Genomic DNA, 21,333 nt, shown 5'->3' with positions numbered 1-21,333 from the left:
TTTTGTTGCTCTTCAGAGGATAATCTTTGTTCTAAAAAGTATTTAAGGCTATCATGATCCGTTTTTACCTTGAAGTGTCTTCCCATTAGGTAGGGTCGCCATTTCTTAAGTGCATGGAGTATTGCCAACATTTCCTTCTCATAAATAGCTTTTCTTAAAAACTTTCCCTTGATTGGACGACTTTCAAAAGCAATGGGTCTTTCATCTTGCATTAGAACAGCACCAATTCCATTTCCTGAAGCATCACATTCCACAATAAAGGTTTTTGTGAAGTCCGGTGTAGCTAAGACCGGTGCTTGGCACATTGCCTCTTTAAGATGTTCAAAGGCCTTTGTTGCTTCCGGAGTCCATGAAAATGCATCTTTCTTCAATAATGTTGTTAGAGGTGCTGCTATTCTCCCATAATTCTTAACAAACTTGCGATAATACCCTGTCAACCCAAGAAATCCTCGCAGATGCTTTATGGATGTGGGGATTTTCCATTCCTTAATGGCTTTAATTTTGCTAGGGTCTACCTTAACTCCTTCATGAGATACAATATGACCCAAATATTCCACCTCCTGGACTCCAAAGAAACATTTGGATCTTTTTGCATATAATTGTTTCTCCTCCAATAGTTGTAGCACCCTGTCAACATGTTCAACATGATCCTTCCAAGACTTGCTGTAGATTAGTATATCATCAAAAAATACTAACACAAATTTTCTAAGGAATGGTTTGAAAATTGAATTCATCAAACCTTGAAATGTTGAAGGTGCATTGGTAAGGCCAAAAGGCATGACCAAAAATTCATAATGACCCTCATGAGTTCTAAATGCCATTTTCGGAATGTCTTCAATCTTCATTCTGATTTGATGATATCCTGAACGAAGATCCAACTTGGTGAAGTAAATTGATCCATGCAATTCATCCAGTAATTCATCAATAACAGGAATGGGGAACTTATCTTTAATAGTGAGCTTGTTGAGCTCCCTATAATCTGGACACATGCGCCATGATCCATCCTTCTTGTGCACCAATACTACTGGAGCTGAGAAAGAACTTTGACTTGGTTGAATTATACCAGCCTCTAGCATTTCTGCAACCATACGTTCAATTTCACTCTTTTGGACATATGGATATCTGTACGGCCTGATGTTTGGAGGAACACTTCCTGGAATCAGATGAATAGCATGATCATGATCACGCATAGGTGGGAGACCTTTGGGAGTCTCAAATACCTTGGAATGATTGTCCAGGACTTTTTGGAGATCTAGAGAAATAGATGATTCCAATGTGGAAACATCTAGCGAACATAATTGTGCAATTACACCTCTTTGCTCCTTTTTTAGAAGCTTTGTCATGCCATTAGAGCTGATTATCTTTCCTGGTTTCCCTGCAATACCCCTTAATTCAACTTCCTTTCCTTCCACAGAAAATTTCATGAAAAGTTCTTGAAAATTAAAAGCTATTGTACCCAAGGATTGTAGCCATTGGACTCCTAGTACAACATCAGCACCTCCCATTGGAATGGAAAGCATTGGGCTAGTCAATACATATTCTCCCATGGATAGCTTGATATTATGGCACTTTCCAGAACAATTTATTGTTCCTCCATTTGCAATCATCACTTGACACTCTGGTGCTGGATATAGGAAGCAATTCAATTCTTTTGCTACCCTACAATGAATAAAATTGTGGGTGCTTCCTGAATCAATCAACACTATTACCTTTTTCTTCTTGATTTGTCCTTCTATCTTGATGGTTTGAGGAGTGGTAATTCCCGCCAATGCATTACAAGATATGGTCGGATTTATTTGTTCTTCATCTAGGCTTTGTTCCTGGAATATATCCTCTTCTTTTGACCTTTCTTGCTCCTTTTCTTCTTCCTCTTCACAATCTATGTAGAATAATTTCTTCTCAGCACACTTATGACCTTTTGTGTATTTGCTATCACAATTGTAACAAAGCCCTTTTGCTCTTTTTTCTTCCAATTGTTGTGGTGTCAACCTTGTAGGTTGTGGAAGACTATGGGCAACAACACTTCCGTCTTTATAGTTGTGAATGGTATGCTTCCTAGTTGCCATAATTTTGCTTTCCATTTTTCTTGCTAACCTGAATGCCTTCTCTAATGAATCAGGTTCCCAAAGGCGCACATCATGTTGGATATTATCCTTTAAAGACCCTATGAACACATCAATCCTATGCTCCTCTGGAATATCTTTTACCCTTATGTTCAATTTTTGGAACTCCTCAATGTGCTCCATTATTGAACCCTTTTGTTTGAGACTTATCAATTGGCTAAAAAAAGTGTTGCTTTTTGTATCCTCATAATGTGCTATCAATTCTTTCGTAAAAATTGCCCAAGTGATAAATTGTTTACGAGAACAAAGCCATTGATACCATACAAACTGATTTGGTTCCAAATATAAAGTTGCCATACGTACCTTTTGTGTGTTTTGCACATTATTGAGATCGAAGAATTGCTCCATCTGTAATATCCATGTGGCGGGATCCTTGCCATCAAACTTCCTCATATCGATTTTTGGAACATGGTGAGTCTTCGATCCAACATTAGAGTCTATGGAATCATGATTAACATTTCTTTTGTTCTCATCATGAGTTTCCTTTACTACCTTTTCACCATTAGTGACCCTTTCTTGTAGCAACTTCTTCAATTCTTCCATGTCTGTCTTCAAATCTATCTTCAAATCATCCATCTTAGCTTCCACTTCAATCATCTTAGCTTCTACGCCTTTCTTTAAACAGTCCATCTTAGCTTCTACACCTTTCTTTAAACCATCCATCTTAGATTCTGTTCCTTTTTGTGTAAGGGACAGTTGTTGCACTTGGTCTTGTAATTTTGATATATCATGTTGCATTTCTTCCTCTTCTTCATGATTCATGCCAGAGCTTTCAGGTTCCTTACTAGGTGTTTGCATTTTCTTTCCTCGGGGCATCAGTTACCAATAATAATGCTCTACTATGCCCTTTGAATTCCTTCAAAATAAATTTTCAAACCAAGCTTAAGCAAAAATTTAAGAAAATCTACACACCTTTTTTCACTTTGTAGGAGCTCGATATTTCCTCTGATGTATCTCTGTACTCTCTGATTATCTAGTGCTGAATTTGTGAACTGTAGTAGCCCTCTGTGTCCTCTTTCCAATTCCACAAGTCTGACCCAAATTGGATTCTCCAAGGAAGAGTTATGCGAAATCTCCCACAGTGACTTGATTATAGACTAGTTCAGTAGAGCGAACTTGTACGGCGTGCCACGAGTCACTGTTTCGACCTTTGGATCTAAAAAACACCCACAAGAAACTACAGTCCGTCCTCTTTCTGTACCTTATTACAAAACTTCAATCCGATCCCCAGAGAGAAAGTTATGACGATTTTCCCCAGGTCACCTGTTTTGAATGTAATTCAGGAGTCTGCAAAAAGACCAACTTCCTCAGATCATATCTCCGCAAAGATCGCGCAAAAAGCTTTGAAATTCGGACCCAAGGTTCAGCGCGATTTTTCTCAAATGGGTTTTTTTTACGACTTCTGAAACGTCACAGAAAAAAAGTTATAGCGAAAATTCCACGATGACCTGTTTGGAGCAGCGAAACCCTAGAATCCAAAGCTCTGATACCAAATGTTATGAAACCAGCTCAAGAAAAGATAGAAAAGATAGATCAACGCCTTAGAATTCAGCCTCTTCGAGGGGGCAACCTCCTTTACATTACATAAATGAACAATTATTGGATGATACAAATGAAAATACCTCCTTTTATATATAGGAGTCTAAGTGGTCCCAATACAATCAAAGCCTACATAACAATAATATTGTAGGGCACAACAGAAACAATAGTGGGCTTCTATGTGGCACAATAGTAACAATATGGGCACTACATGGGTACATCAATATAATAAGTGGGTTGTACTAATAAAAATAAGGGGTTACACTAGTAGTATAGGGGCCTAACAGCTTACCTCATACACTTGTACCTCTTTAGATTGAATTTCGGGTATTAGCGATGCTCCTGCCAGCATTTTGCAAAAGCCTTGACCTTTTACAATGTTTGCTGGCTTGATTTCTATGTCGTATTCTTGTAAGGCAGTAACCCAATTGGCCCTTTTCTCACCCACATCCTTCTATACTAGAAGATTTCTTACTGCTGGAAACGGTACTATGATCTTAGTATGCGTCTTGAGTAAGAAAGGTCTGAAATCTTTAATTGCTTTAAAAACAGCATTGGCTTGTTTCTCCACATCTGAATAATTCAGTTCAACACCTTGTAAATTGGAACTGAAAAAAGCAATTGGGGCTTCCGCCTTTTCTTGATTTGCTTGAGTGAGTATCGCAGCATATGATCTATCTGAGGCAAAGGTATACAAAATAAAAGGATTGGAAAAATTCGGAGTTGCTAATGATGGAGCATTGATAATGGCTTGTTTGATCAGATTGAAAGCCTCATGTTCATCTTGGCCCCATTTAAAGTTTCCATTTTTTTTAATCATGGCTTGTAAAGGGGACACAATTTTTGAAAATTTTGGAACGAATCTCTTTACAAAGTTGATCTGGCCGAGGAAAGATTGCATGGCTTTCTTATTGTGAGGTAGGAGGACTGCGGAAATTTCCTTGATTCTGTCAGGATCAATGTGAATTCCGGATTTTGACACTACAAATCCCAGAAGCTTTCCTTCACTTAATGCGAAAAAGGATTTTTTCGGGTTAAGCGAAATCCCATACCTTAAACAACGTTGGAAGATTTGTTTTAAATCCCTAAGATGGTTGTTTCGTTTCTTGGAATAAACAGTAATATCATCCAAATAAATTACTACCGACTTATTAACTAACCCTTTGAATGCAATGTCCATGGCTCTTTGAAATGTGGCACCTGCGTTAATCAAACCAAATGGCATCTTTCGATATGCGTATGTGCCCCATTTAGTTCTGAATGTAGTTTTCAACTGATCGTCGGGATGTACCAGCACTTGGTTGTATCCTGAGAATCCATCCAAGAATGACATTAATTCTGAGCCTGCAACTGCCTGTAGTATTTGTTCCATGGGAGCTAAAGGAAAATTATCCTTTTGGTAGGCCTTGTTAAGGTTTCGAAAGTCAATGCAGATTTTGATATCCCCATTTTTCTTTCTAACAGGTACCATATTGGAGACCCATTTAGAATGTCTAACGGGAAAGATTATTTTGGCTTTCAATAACTTGCTGAGTTCAATTTTAATCTGATTTTCTAAATTTGGATGGATCTTTCTCAACTTCTGTTGGACAGGTTTTTCATTATCAATCATTGGGATAGTATGTTGGATGATGGAGGTGTCGTATGTTTTGAGTTCATTGTAATTCCATGCAAAGACACTTTTTTATTGTTTCAAGAGACGGATATATGCTAATTTCTCTTTAGGGGCTAGGCCAAGGCCTAGGTTGATATTCTGTGGTTTCGCATCAGTTCCTAGATTTACTAATTCATAATTCAAAGTTGAACTTTGGAGTTTTGAATTAGTAGATCTTTTGAATCGATCTTTCAAATCGTAAAGGTCTTCTAATTTGACTACTGATTTAGGTATAGCATTGTTAGTACTATCCTGTTGCAATTGTTGGTCATGCTGGTCTTCGTCAATTATTTGATTGGTGTAGGATCCTTCAAATGTGAGAAAACTCACGATATCAGGATCATCATTGAAAATCCTCCAATTGGTGATGTTATCAGGAATAGACAGTCTAAAAATTAACTCAATTGAAAATCGTTCAGGGCTAAAATCTTCTGAAGGAATGAGCTTGGAAGCTACGTTGGCTAAGTGGCCTGCACTAGCATTCTGGAGTCTGGGAATTGATGAGATATTAAATGCTATAAAATGTTCAATTAGATCTTGAACTAAAGATTGGTAATGCTTTAAATGACCTGATAAACAGTGTATAGTATTGCGTACATGTCTGATTATTATTTCAGAATCTCCGAAAACTTGCAGGTATTTGACGCCTAATCCGATTGCCTTGTACAAGCCTTGGACTAGAGCTTCGTATTCTGCGGTATTGTTGGTGCACTCAAATTCGAGTCTGCAAGTTAACATGGTTTTATCTCCCTCTGGGCTTACTAACACACATCCTGCTCCTGCTCCTTCGTTAGACTTAGAACCATCAAAAAATAATTTCCAAAACAAAGATTTATTTACAGGACTATCTATAAAATTAATGCATTTAGAACTATCTGTTTGAGAAAAATTTTCTACTTGAGACAAAACAGAATGTTCTAAGTAAGGTGAAGTATGAGCATTAAAATTTCCTAAGAAAGAATCTACTGAATAATTGCCAATGATGTTAGAATTATATGCTACTGGTTCATTTTCTCCCTCGAGTTCTGTTACTATGTATTTCTGATGTCGTTCATGTTCAACTTTTATTTGGTTTGGTTTACCATTATAAGGCAGCCACATATGTGACCAGTCAGTTGCAAAGTATCCATGAAGTTTTTCTGACCAATCTCTGCTAAGAATTAAGCCATAAAATTCAGGAATATCAGCAACTAAAATGTCGATAACTTGACATACCTTTGGATTGGATGACAGCCTTATGGTAACCTGATTTAATTCACCAATCACTTCAACTTGCGATCGATCTAGCTGAACTATGCGCACAGCGGATTTCTGTGGTTGAACATTCAATTTTGCACAAATTGATCTCGGTAAAATATTTGATGAAGCTCCAGAATCCACTAAACAATTATGCACATTTTTATTGAAAATTTCATAAGTAAGGAGAAATGGGGGAGTATGCGATCTCGATCTTCCTCCAATTAATGCGATATCGTTTGGATCAACTTTATTTATCATATTAGTTGGAGGTCTTCCCATATCATGGGAAGCTTGAGAGATTACAGCAGCTGGTAAAGGTGCAACTGGCACAGCATGTAATTCTTTCAAAAGTACTTTCTGCTAGTGTTTTAACTTGCTCAATTCAAAAAGAGTAATATTTTCCCTAGTCTTTTTCATGTCTTCAACAATATTATACTCCATTTCATCCGAAACGATTAGCGTTTTAGATGGAGTAGATGTGTCTGTTTGGACTGGGCTGGTTTGAGTCACTTTAGGTGATGTTTTCTTGGCTGCGACTTTATCCTTAGTCATCGAGCTTACACTCTTTGGCTTAGGTGTAGGCTAAGGAGGATCAAGTTGATTTCTGCTACGATTACTAACCGAGAATACCTCTTGATCTTCTTCAATTGGGAGGATGAAATCCCACATACCTTGTAATTCTACAACTTCTTCTTCATCGGTTTGCTCTTCAGTAGCATTTTCCTCTTCTTCTTCTTTTGATTCAACATTTGAAATAGCGTTAGGGGGTTTGGAATCAGTTGAAGGATTTCTTTTAAAAGGCCTATATGGATTTTTAGAAGAAGTTTCTGCTACCTGTTTCTTGATATCGATCATTTCGTTAGACATGGTCTTCAAAACTTTTTGTAATCCTTCTAAATCGAATGGATCTTTGGTTGTTTTTTCTTGGGATCTTCTTTGAAAGAGACCTTCTTAGATTTTCGTTCTTCCATAGCATTTTTCTTTTCTAAGGTCGTAATACGTTTCTCTACTACTATTGCTTCTTTCGTATTTTCAACTAAGGTTGATTTGTTAGCCCTATCAACAAAGAGTGCTAAGCTTGATGGTAAAGCAGTAATATACCATTCACATCGCACTTCTTCACTACGCTGAGAAGCAGTAGGTATTTTGTTTAGGATTTTATTGAAACGTAAATTGAAATCTTTGATAGGTTCTCTTGACTCAGCTCTAAGATTAGACAAGTCATTGATCAGTGTCGCTGTAGACCTGTCATCACCAAACTTGGTCAGGAATTGTTCTTGGAAGATGTCCCAACTAGTAATAGATCCAGATGGTAACAAGAAATACCATGATCCGGCTGTTCCTTGCAAAGTATAAGGAAAAAGTCGAACAACAGCATCCTCATTGGTAACTCCATTGAGATTTATGGACAACATAAAGTTATATATATGTTCTTCTGCTAGCATGCCTGCCTCAGGGTTAAACTTAGGCTGCCATTTTTCAGAATGGGCTGGTATCTGACTTAAGGGTGCAGGCATTAAGACTGCCCCTGGGTTATTCCATGGAGATTGGGCCATTAATGAACTACTAACAGAAAAAAGTGCAGAAGATGATCCTTGTGGTTGAGAAGATGAGGATATTATTACTCCAGATGGTTGAGAAGGAGTTGAGGAAGTTGCAATAGGCTGATGGACGATGACCTGAAGTGGAGGAGTGGATGGTTGACTTCGCGGTGAAGAGGTTGAGATGGATGATGATGATGAAATAGTCTCACTATCGGATCCTTTAGGAGACTTCCTTGCTCTCTTCCTAGAAGGTAGAGGTAATTTGGTTAGTTGAACACCAAACTTTTCACTCTTTAATCTGGTGAGAGGATGAGCAGGGTTGTATTGCGAAGTCACGCTACCTTGAGATTTATCATATTTCTGAGGAGATATAGAAAATCGTTGAAGTTTGTGAATCAAAGATTCAACTTCAGGAGGTTCAATAGTAGATTGTTCTGAAATGTCAGGGTTTGTAGCAACGGCTGTTGATCCAGTGACTTCTAACTCTGGATTTAAGGTTTCTGAATGCAATGGAGAAGTCGGAGGAGATGGTGAGGGCGATTTACTCTCAGAATGGTATTTAGATTTGGATTTGCTTGCCATTCACAGTTTGGAGCCCTCCTTCTAGCGCCAAATATGTTGAAGCCTCAAAAATCGGGTCTACAACAAGGGGGATACCCGCTTGGTCCGGACCTTGGTTGGCAGCTCCTTTTCCATTTGGTATAGCAGGTCCAACTGGGGATATGGGACCAGTTTCCCAATTTCAGTGTGTGTGTGAGAAAGATGAATATTTCTGTTTCTAACAGTTTCTAACAGTTTCTAAATGGAATACTTCTAATCTAATTCTAATCTAGTAATAAGGAAATTATTATTCTAATGACACAAATATGTAAATCTACACTAACCCAGGGTGTGATCTTTCTTCTATGCAATCTAAAATGATTTCAAACAACAAATGGTAATAAAGATCATTCAGTCGTTATGAGAAAAGAATTCAGTACAGATGAACCACTTCGTATAAAAAGTTAGACGAAACAGTTGTGCAAAACATATCGCATAATGAGCTATTCATACACTAAGCATAAATAAATAGCTATCACCGTACAAAAGTGCCAAGTGATAACTCAGGCATTCATACATTAATATATAAATAACTGAACTGGAAATCACTCTAACACAAGGCAAAAATAGTTAAGAGATAGAAATACCATTTATAACTAGTCCTACTCATGAACTTCAAGTGATCACGATTTATCGCTCCTTGATCAAATATCCACTAAGAGTACAAAAGTGCAACATCAGTAGCAGATATCAAATGCAAACATTAATAAAGCATGTTCCATTCATTCATCAAAACCTCCTCAAAGGGTACAGAAGTGCATGTTCTGGGGATAAGTTTTGATAAATTTCAGGACCCTTCTCTAAATGCATGAGAAGGGTTTAAATACTACTAAACTAAGTCTAAAAATAAATTATTACAAAAATGTAGGATGCGGTTTAAATGACCATCCTCTTTTCAGGAAAATAAAACAAAATTAAAGCTAAAATTAAATATAATATTAAACTACTTCTGTATTTGGTCCTTGAAATCGCACGCATGCAGCATCTGTTTGAGCAGAGTTGGCTGGCTGACTTCCGCTTTTAGCTGAGCTGAGAAAACAGAATCGACAAGAGCTGGCGCCATTTTTTCGGCCAAATTGATGATACACTTAATAGTCATCCACTGGCTATGTGGCTTTACTAAGTATGCCCAATAATAATCCCAGTTAAACCTGGTTAACCCTTGAATTGCTTTTGCCTTTTCTTGAGCTCTCTTTTTCCAATCTGTCTGTAGTTTTACTTTATTGCAATTTTCGGGACTTGCAGGTGACTAGGCAACTAGCAGCTTTCCTTTTCTAGAAATTTTTCTAGGCGTTAATCGCGCATCGGAAACTGCCTTCGTTTCTTGATACGGGTTTCCTTGATGCGTTTTTCGCCTTTTGCGCTTTTTCCTTCCAACAGATATAAAGTTTAAAATTTGTAAAAATAATACTTCTGTGAACTCTTGACCTTTAGTCTTAAACTGTTTGTTTCTGATTTCTGCGTTGTCCAGTATCCACTTCACCATGTCTGTATATGGGAGGATTTTTGGCCTTGCTGCTATCCGGTGTAAGAATGAGCAAGCTAGCTCTGAAAGGGATGCTTTTGAAGAACCATTTGAGCCCGCGGTAGTAGTAACTTTCATTACCCTGGGATTCTCCTCTTCGAACAAATTATACATACTTTCCCACGTAGCTATTCCTGTAGGAATTTACAGGGTAAGTTCCTCAGAAAGAATACCAAAAGGACACCGCTCACAACCAGATCTCAAATCAATACACCAGTATTTTTGACGTGGTTAAAACCCTCAGAGTGCAAGGAGGGAAACAGTCCACGGCCTGTCCCAACGTGGGTACAGACAATTTATTAATCAAAGAATGAAAATTTACATAAGCTTCTCTCATGCACGGATTACCCGAACAATGACCCTCCATGCGCTTTAAATAGAACTCATGGACCAATCGGGTGTCAAGCCACGGATCAAGTGTCGATAATACCGAGGTGAGAGTGAACCGTCGGATCACTACATATCGTGACCGTCGGATTGTAAGTTACAATATGTACAACGGTAAAGAAAGACACTTTACCTAACTCTATACCTAACTCTAAACTAGACCAAGTTGATCTTAACTATATCCTATGTGTCGGAATATCCTAACATCCCCCCTTAAGAACAACTTGGGATAGGATTGAAGGATTTACAAATATGACACAATAGGAGAAGGAAGGAGGCACTAGAGCCTATCCCCCCTTAGTGACAACTTCCTGAACTCTAAGCATATATCGAAGTTTAGTGAACTTCGCCTCTGTGAGAGCCTTTGTGAAGATGTCTGCAATCTGATCAGCTGTTGGACAATATTGTACTTCAAGAGCATGGTCATGAATGAGTTTTCTGATGAAGTGCATGTGTAGTTCGATGTGTTTGCTGCGCTGATGCTGGACTGGATCTTTGCATAGCTGAATGGCACTTTGATTATCACACCAAAGGGAGGTTGGATGCTGCTGCTCAAAGCCAAACTCTGATAGGATCTGACGAAGCCGCAAGGCTTCCTTACTAGCTTCCACGACACCACGATACTCTGCTTCTGCTGACGAAAGAGAAATGGCAGCCTGTTTCTTACAAGCCCATGTAATAGGTCCTGAACCAAGAGTGAAGACATAACCGGCAGTAGACTTCCGATCATCAGGGTCACCAGCCCAATCAGAATCAGTGAAACCAACTAACAGAGGAGCTGCTTTGGCACTGTAATGAATCCCAAACTGTACTGTACCTCGAACATAACGAAGTATTCTTTTGGCTGCTTTCCAGTGACTTTCACGGGGGTTTTGCATAAAACGAGCAACAAGGCCAACAGCAAAGGAAAGATCAGGACGAGTATGGGTTAAGTACAAGAGTTTTCCTACAAGTTGACGGTATAAGGTAGCATCAACTTCAGGAGAAGAACAAGAGACTGAAAGTTTGACTCCAGACTGAAAGGGAGAAGGGGCTGGCTTACAGTCTTCCATGTGAAAATGACGAAGAATATCACAAGCATACTTGGACTGGGAAAGGGAAATACCCTCCTTGGATTGCAAGACTTGAAGACCGAGAAAATAGTGTAAGTGTCCTAAGTCTGTCATTTCAAATTTCTTTTTAAGGATAGACTTCACATGGTTTATAAGGTTGGGATCACTACCAGTAAGGATAAGATCATCAACATAAAGAACAAGGATGATAAGAGAGTCACCCACTTTCTTGGTGTAGACAGTATTGTCAGAATGACACCTAGAAAAGCCAGATTCTAAAAGAAAGCTATCCATTTTGGCATACCAAGCCCGAGGAGCCTGCTTGAGACCATAAAGGGATTTCTTAAGTCGACACACAAGGCTTGAGTCTGTTTGTATGAAGCCAATGGGTTGTTCCATATAGATTTCTTCCTGCAAGTCCCCATGCAAGAAGGCAGATTTAACATCCATTTGATGGACTTCCCATTTTAAAGAGGCAGCAAGGGAAAGAACAAGGCGGATAGAGTTCATTTTGGCAACAGGGGCGAAGGTTTCAGTGTAGTCAATTCCTTCAACCTGTGAAAAGCCCTTAGCAACAAGACGAGCTTTATGTTTATCAATTTTGCCATCTGGTCCATACTTGGTTCTGTAAACCCATTTACATCTTACAAGTTTTCGTCCCGTTGGTAGAGGAACAAGATCCCATGTATCATTTGTCATCAATGACTGATATTCTTCATTCATAGCTGCTTCCCAATGTGGATGGCCTGAAGCTTCTGCAAAAGTGTCAGGATCATGATTTACTGGAGCTTGAGCCAGTAAAGAAGAGGCTCTTTCAAACTGAGAACGTGTACGTCGCTGATCTGTAGGATCACCGGCAAGATCACCTGCTGCATCTCGAGTAGCACGGACCCATCTTGGAAGTTGAGGATCCTGAGAAGGTGGGGGAGGATTGTCATCCTCACTTTCATCATCTGAAGAAGAAATGTTTTCAAAAGTAGAAGAGATAGGAAGAGGTGGCACATCCGCCGGACTAGGCTCGCAGGCCGATTTATTTTCATCAAATTTTACATCTCTTCTAATGATAACATTTTTGGACTTAAATGGAATAAGTCTGTAACCTTTTACATCTTCAGAATATCCAACAAAAGTGCATTTCTCACTCTTAGGTTCTAAAGCTTTATGCTTTTCATCTGGAATATGGGCCCATGCTTCACTTCCAAACACACGGAAGTGACTTACATCTGGTTTAATGGAACTCCAAGCTTCTTCTGGAGTGATATTCTCTAGAACCTTAGTAGGAGTGCGATTGATTATATAATTTGCACAATTAATTGCTTCGGCCCAAAAACTAAGACTGAGTCCTTTAGATTGCAGCATACAATTAGCCATTTCCTTTAAGGTGCGATTTTTCCTTTCAGCTACACCATTTTGTTGTGGAGTGTATGGAACAGTATGTTGCATTTGAATTCCATTTTCAGTGCAAAAGTTGATGAATGTGTTTTTAACATATTCTCCACCATTATCAGTTCGTAGCTTAAGAATTTGATGTCCAGATTGTTTTTCAACAAAGGCTTTGAAGGCCAAAAAAGTGTTAAATACTTCGCTCTTGAGTTTTAAGAAGTATACCCAAGTGCGTCTGGAGAAATCATCAATGAAGGTTAAGAAGTACTTGCAACCAGAGAATGAAGCAACAGGAAGAGGACCACATAAATCACTGTGCACAAGCTGTAAAGGGGCTGAGGCGTGCCAAGAGGCACGTTTGTCAAAACTGTCCCGATGATGTTTTCCGAGTACACATCCGGAACAAACACCATCTCTGCAAGATATCATAGGAAGACCTGTCACCATATTTTCTTTACATAGATGCTGAAGGGAGCGATAGTTTAAGTGACCAAATCGCTCATGCCAAAGTTTGCTCACTTCATCATTATGAGCAACAAATGCTGAGGGAAGATTTGATGACCCAAAGTTGTGAAACTTATACAACCTTGTGGAATCATCAGCAAGACCAGTAGCTAGAATCTGTTTAGGATCTTTTAGATCCTTGATTACAACATCATGAGGTGAAAATTCAACAATTTTGCCTTCACCTGAATGAGTTATCTGATAGACAGATAGAAGGTTGGAGGATAAGGTTGGAACACATAATACATCATTAAACTGACCATTGTCTAGATGAACAGTTCCAGTCCCTACAACACTAAGAGATCTATCATCACCAACATATATATTTTTGGTGTTACAATCTTTTAAAGAAGAAAACATGGCTTGGTTTTTGGCCATGTGATAAGAGGCTCCAGAATCAATGAGCCACTCATGAGAATGAGAAGAAGAAGAAGATACATTTAAAGCATAACCAGACTGAGATGATTGACAACGACATGCAAAAAGTGCCATTCCGGAAGTTGAAGTTGAAGTAGGCTCCACATGGATGTTATGTTTCTTCATTGCGGCTTCCAAGGCTTCCATCTTCTTAAAGCATTTAGATTCTAAGTGGCCATCTCGATTACAAAAGTTACAATGTCTGTCAGTCCTCTTCCATTTGTTTTTATTGGTCTTGTCATTTTGCTGAAATGATCTTTCATCTTGAGGCTGAGTTGGTTTAGGACCATTCCTTTGAGGATAAGACTTCTTAGGATTCTTTGAATTTGGTTGCTGCTAGGCGGCTAACGCTTTCGAGGAAGAGTTTCCAAGATTAAGAAGACCAAGGTGTAAGAGTTTTTCTTGTTCTCTTATTAAGGAATCACAAAAGGAGTCAAAGGAAGGGGGTTTGTAGTCTTTGCCTTGACAAATGAAAGCTTCCCTTGTAGAATGGAAAGTGGAAACAAATACAGAGTAGGCTGGTCCCAACTTAGTAAGGATGGAATAAATAAGGTTACCATCTTCTTTCTTAACTTTAACACCTTCCAAGAGATATCTAAGGGTCTTGAATTTGGATAAGAAATCTTCAATGCAAGAAAAATTATTAGGATCCAAAGTAAGCAACTCATTCTCAAGTTGATGGGCTCTAATTTCATTTTTAATCCCAAAAACTTTAGCAAGTTTTTCTAATGCTTCATGAGGAGTTTCAATTTCTGCAATGTGGAATCTAAGATCAGGAGAAACAGACATTCCTATCAAACCACGTGCTTGATCTTGTCTATTTTCCCATTTTTCGGCCTTGTCTTCATCTTTGGGTTTCTTCTCTTGGTCTGTGGCTATTCTGAAGAGACCTTTACTTCTAAGTACATCTCCCATGTAGGCTACCCATTGGAAGTAGTTAGTGCTGTCAAGAATGACTTGGCATGGACTTTCCATTTTTTGAAAAAAAAACTGAAGCTGAAGATGTTGAAAGTAAGTGGTCCAATGGATAGATCTCGAAAAAATAGGCGGTTTTAAAAAAAACGGCTCTGAAAAAGGCTTCCGGATGAAGAAGTTATGGCTTTTTGAAAAAAAATTGTTGACGTTGCCGGCAAAGTGCGCGAATGTGCGGGAATGAAAAAATCCGCCCCCACAAAATGGAGACTTGAACCCAAGACCTCTACTCTCTTAAAAAGTCTTTGAACCAATTGATCTATACAAAATATTTGAGAGAGAGAGAGAGAGAGAGAGAGAGAGAGAGAGAGAGAGAGAGAGGAGGGGGGGGGGGGGCTCGATTTGCGTGCTTGCCTTGGGAAGGCTCTTTTCCCCTACAAAACACAAAACACAAAACCCAACACGAATATGCAAAGAAAAACGAACCTTACGGCTCAAAGTTAGCTTTAGCCAAAAAACTAGAATTTTAAAAAAAATCTCAAAGTTAGCTTTTAACCGAAAAACTAAATATTTTTCTCAATGTTTCTGATTTTCCAAGATCACACTAAGGTGCAGGGAAAAGAGCATACGCATGAGAAAAATCCTTTCTTTCTGTTTCTGATTTGCCCAGATCGCACAGAGTCGCAGGGCAAAGAGCATACGCAGAAATGAAAGGTATAGATCCGGGAAAAAAAAGCCTAAATAAACCGAAACCGAAATAAGCAGAGAGAAAATGACAGTAAACTGCAAAAAAAACACTGTATACCTCCCGATCTGAAAAATGACGCAGCTAGGGCTACCGGAAACCTTTTCGTGTGAAACGAAAGGGGTTCCTCACTGAAACAGATGCTCCGAACGCAACAGAGCAGTCCTCTCGGCCCGAAAGCAGTCAGAAATAGCAGATCTAGGAAACGACAGCCGCATGCAGTTCTACCGGCTTCAGATTTGGATCACCAACGGACGCGGCCCTCAAATAGCTCTGATACCATGTAGGAATTTACAGGGTAAGTTCCTCAGAAAGAATACCAAAAGGACACCGCTCACAACCAGATCTCAAATCAATACACCAGTATTTTTGACGTGGTTAAAACCCTCAGAGTGCAAGGAGGGAAACAGTCCACGGCCTGTCCCAACGTGGGTACAGACAATTTATTAATCAAAGAATGAAAATTTACATAAGCTTCTCTCATGCACGGATTACCCGAACAATGACCCTCCATGCGCTTTAAATAGAACTCATGGACCAATCGGGTGTCAAGCCACGGATCAAGTGTCGATAATACCGAGGTGAGAGTGAACCGTCGGATCACTACATATCGTGACCGTCGAATTGTAAGTTACAATATGTACAACGGTAAAGAAAGACACTTTACCTAACTCTATACCTAACTCTAAACTAGACCAAGTTGATCTTAACTATATCCTATGTGTCGGAATATCCTAACAATTCCTGCGTCTCTGTTATAGGCCGTGTCCGTATATAAGGGCGCCATTTCCTTTTCTTCTGAGCTCGGGGCTTTGCCTTTCTTTCCCATTTCAAACTGTGTAATGCTTTGTATCAGCCTCTGTCCTCCGTTCCTACAATTCACAAGTGAAGCGAAAATGAATGACAGGGAAGGGTGATGGGAAAAGTTTTAAATGTTGCAGACATATCAAGCATACCACCTTACGTGAAATGATTCTTTCAATAAGCACGCACCCATAATCCATTATAACTGGCAACTACCTCATTTATTAGCATTAAAGCGCATAACCAGGTGTCAGCTTAAGGAAAATACTTTTCTTGAATAACGCGCCCGAAAGATCTGCGATGAAGCGATTTTGCGATTTGCTTCGCAACATCGCAGATCGCAACATCGCAAAATTGATCGCTCGTGACATCGCATTATAGTATTAACGCCGCATCGCGAAATCGCAATATCACAAATCGCAGAAATGTTATGTATGACATACTTCGTTAACTTGTTTCCTGCGAGATGCAATGCTGCAATCTGCATTATCGCATATCGGCAAATTTTAAAGTATTTCAACGTGAATTGTGCTGAATGCGATGCGATATTTGTTTATTATCGCATATCGCGATCTCACAAATGTTGGAAGTGTGCTTGTAAGGTGGCATCCCGCTATCTTATGCGATGCAATATTTCCTAAGGAAAGATTTTATTTTACCTTATCATAAAACTTAGATTTTTTGGATTTTCCAAGAGGGTTTCCTAAGCTTATGATGGTAACTTTATTTTAAAAGGAAATTTAACCACTACTTTGATTTCCTAGATTTTTAACTAAGGGTCCCCACTTATTTAGTATTAGGAATAACACTCAATAAGAAGGGGGGTTGTTGCTGGCCACAACAGGTGGTTGAAGTTTCTTGGATAATGTTGGTCGTGGGTTTGAGCTTATCCTCTGCTGAGATTTTGACTCACCCTCCCACATTCATGGACAGACACATCCCAATCCTTATCTAGAAGAGGCCAGAGCTAAAGTGATGAAGAAGTGGGGTCTACCCCCATTTTCCATGGCAAGAGATTTGCAAGTTGTGGGATTGTACGTTACCCTAGAGAAAGAAGGGTTACCCCGGTCTCAAATAGTGGAGAAGATATTGACGAAGACATTTAGAAGTCAGTCTTTGGGAAAGGTAATACTCCTTATTTAAAAGTGGGCAACAGACACCCACATTCATCCTTCAAGTGCAATCACTCAATAATCATACACGAGGTTGCTAATTTGGATGAGGAGGCACAACAGAAGGACAAAGGAAAGGGTCTGGAATGCATCCCTCCCTTAAATGTTTTGTTGAATGATCCTAGGAACACGAGACACTTACCTAATGGCAGAACACTTTGGACATGATGTGTCACATTAGATCTTTTGTGGCCTCCTGTCTTGATGCAAGAAGTTCAAAGACCTACTTAAAGATCTATTGTCATATATGGAGTTGACATTTACAACTCTTTCCAAGGGGATCTCCAAGAAAACCTGCAACCTGCATACTCTCTCAAGTGAAAGTGCTCCTTGCTCAGTTGCATGACAAGGGCAAGGTTGGAGAATAGGTGGACCAATAGTAATCCAACCCATATGAACCCCTTATTTCCACTGGCTAGTGTCATAGTATGTTATGACAACCTAGATTACTATCAAATGCATGTCAATAATAGTACAATTTATAGTGTTTCCTATGTTACTGGTTCCAATGTCACCCTACAATTTAGTATGGTACATAGTCTTGATAGACTCTTGCATCTTGGTAATCATACAAAGTCTTGGTAGACTCTTGCATCCTGGAATCATACAGGTTGATGATATTCTGATTATTCTCATATTGATAATCAAATTCTGAGGGAACTTGCAATGAAATCATAAAGATTTGAAAATGAAGAACAGTAAAAACTAAAAAATTATTTTCAAAAAACAAAATAAGACTTGTCAATATAGAAAAATGTAAACAAATGAAAGAACAAAGTAATATGCAATGAGTGATTCACAATATAAAGGTTGTAAACATAACCCCCATATCATCAATAACCTGATAAGCAACATCAAAGAAAGCAGTAAGATTATTTTCCTGAATGACATCAACAATCTTCTCCCACTGCTCAGGAGTTAGATCAATTCCAGTTGGATTGTGAGCACAACCATGAAGTAGCACAAAACAACCACTTGGTGCAGGCTGAAGGAAGTTGAGCAACTATCAGTCTCCTCTACTAACAAAAAATCAACAGTGCATTTACCAATCATCTCTCTGTGAAAATATCCAGGAATAAAAATGTTTCTTACCTTGATGTTTGCAATCATCGCTTCAAATCTAGTCCTACAATTTTAGGATCATAGTATTGGTATTCCGACCATGGAACCCCAACATCATTGAAATTGATCTTGTGATTCCTTGGTAAAAATCAAACTAGAATCAAATAGCTTCAAATAGATCAAATATTAGTTTGCATCAAAATGATTAATAATGTTCAATTGTAAGATGGGCATGACAACTCTAAATACATAACTTAGAGTTTAGTATCACAACTCTAAATACATTACTTAGAGCTCAGAATAAAAAATCTAATAACTTGTGCTTCAGGGAAATATCTTTGAATAAAGATAGCAGTGAGGTGAAGAGAACCAGTTCTTGAAAGGCCTTGGACAATAGCCACCTAGATAAGTGTCAACATGGTATTATGTAAATTTAATTCCACATACACAAGCACAAAATATCATCATCCTAACATGCACATCACAAAAGCATTGTAATGCTAGTCTGAAAAAGGGGATCTATGATACACCTTCGCTACCATTTCTTAGGTGATCTATAGAGATACAAATATCCTTTTCCTAACATAGTTTGCATAAGGGAAAATATTGTGCAACCTAAAAGTTAAAAAGAACTCGCCTTATTTTTCCACCCATATCACCTTGCTACCCCCACCCTACTTTGTCCATAAGTAATTCATAGAAACATACAATCCTTGCTTGGTTGCATTATTGTTAGCTCCCACCAACAATTCCACAGTAGCCTTATTAAAAGAAGCCAAACCTTCAATAGGGAGGTGTTGTAGACAAAGCATAACAAGATAATGTCAAATATGTAAAAACTTAAAACGATTCCCACGGAAAGGGTGCAACAGTTTCTTCACTAAAACCACATGCATACCTCTTCATTGTCTCCCTTCTCCAACATCAGATTCTCTGCCTGCAAAATAGAAGCAGTGATAAGAAGGATTCCATTTGATAATATAAATCTAAAAGAGCCCTCAAAATGCTATAAACTAAGATAAAGACCTCAAAACCTTTATACTATTCAATGCAGATTAGCTAAAAGAAAAAATAATTCAATGACACCTTTTTCACCACATTGAGCACACAGGGTTGAAGATCTTCTGTTCTGTAAGCTCCAACACCAAGATTAAGCTTCAACTCACTTATTTGCTTTAAATGATTCTAAAACACCTAGAATTGGATCTAGAGGTGCCATTGTCATTGCTTCAAAGCGAGAGACATTTGTTGCAATAACCATGTTAATTCTGCTCACAGTCTGTACAAAAAATCATTCTGTTAGGAAAAAAACTCCACCCATGGGAATAAATTTCAATTAAAATTGCTTTATATCAATATACTATGGAAAATACAGTTGGTGGAAGCAATGCATTCAAATCAATAGATATGGAAATATGGTTACACGTTTGATAAATTCATTCAAGAACCTCAAATACATTGCAGGTCTTATATTTCTTTCTTAATTAAGAATAATTTTAAAAATATTGCAAAATTTGAAATAACATAACTCACAAACCAACAACGATAAATTTCAAATATCACTTCCAAGCAAAAGTATCTCCTATCACTGATCAATTTGACTTTGATCACCTCAAGAAATGTCTTCACTGACAACTGATTTTATTATGATAGAATAATATTTTTAATCACAAGTATCTTAAATTCACTTTTCATTCATGACAAAGATTTGCATTCTTTAAGAAATCATCTTTCTCAAGGTACCTTACATAAATTTCATGATATTCTTTTGTCATGAGAAAATACATTTACTTAATTATGGCATTATTTTATCATAAGAACATAAGCATTAATTCATTCAAACTTTTAAACGCAATCATAATTGCAATTGTGGTTGTTTTCCAAGGGTTTAAACATCTCAAAAGAAAGCTTTGGCACACATGATGAAACATCAGTCAAATGTTAGATAAACTTGACCCGGTGGTGGAGTTGAGGTTGTGTCAACATTTGTGGTTAACAATTATGGTTTTGGGCACCAATTGTGGTTAACAGTTATGGTTGTGTCAACAATTGTGGTTAACTTTCTAAATGCTAAGGCTGTCACAATTGGGTTGAACATGTAGGAGAAGCTCCAGGAGGATTCTTGCTCATAGTACATAAGATTCCCTCAAATAACTCAAGAAGCTTCCTAAGGTCCATTTTTTGGGCTCGTAAACGTATCTACATGGACAAGCTCGCATGAATTAGGGAGCTAGAAAACCAACATAAACTTTTACCATGTTGTATGAGATTAAATAACACACCATTCATTTTCCTACAAATAAAAGAGTATTTCCACTCCCCAAATATGCCATGAAGCCTACAATTCTACTGCCCATGGCAGTTCATCACATAACAAGGCTATCTTCCATGAGATGGACGCTGGTAAAGCTAGCTAGAAAAGAACTAAACCCATTCTCAGACAGACTTGGGAGGAGGGAAAAACCAAAAAAATGTGCTTGAGGCTTTGAGCATCTTAGACTAACCATCCAGAGGGAAATTAGGTTGTGGTATCCCCAAGCTATGTAAGTTTCATGCCTAGAGGTAGGCCACCCAATATTAATGATCAAATAAAAAATGCCTTTTCAGTTTCATGAGATGGCTTCCACACACTACGAATTCTACAAAGCCAAGTCTTTTGTTTCAATTAGAC

The 21,333-nt window shown here is 38.4% G+C and overlaps 1 pseudogene; it reads right to left on the bottom strand.

The window, feature by feature from the left end:
- LOC149146916 (aspartate aminotransferase, chloroplastic-like) overlaps window positions 1–19,941 on the bottom strand; it is a 73,604-nt pseudogene extending 53,663 nt beyond the window's left edge.
- Between the last annotated feature and the right edge of the window lie 1,392 nt (window positions 19,942–21,333).

Source organism: Pinus tabuliformis, chromosome 9 (assembly GCF_031772625.1).
Source record: "Pinus tabuliformis cultivar Carrire ecotype Pingquan chromosome 9, CPIR1, whole genome shotgun sequence".
In the NCBI taxonomy this organism is placed as follows: Eukaryota; Viridiplantae; Streptophyta; class Pinopsida; order Pinales; family Pinaceae; genus Pinus; species Pinus tabuliformis.
Note: the sequence above shows the minus strand (reverse complement) of the source record. Positions and strands in the feature narration are given on the sequence as shown.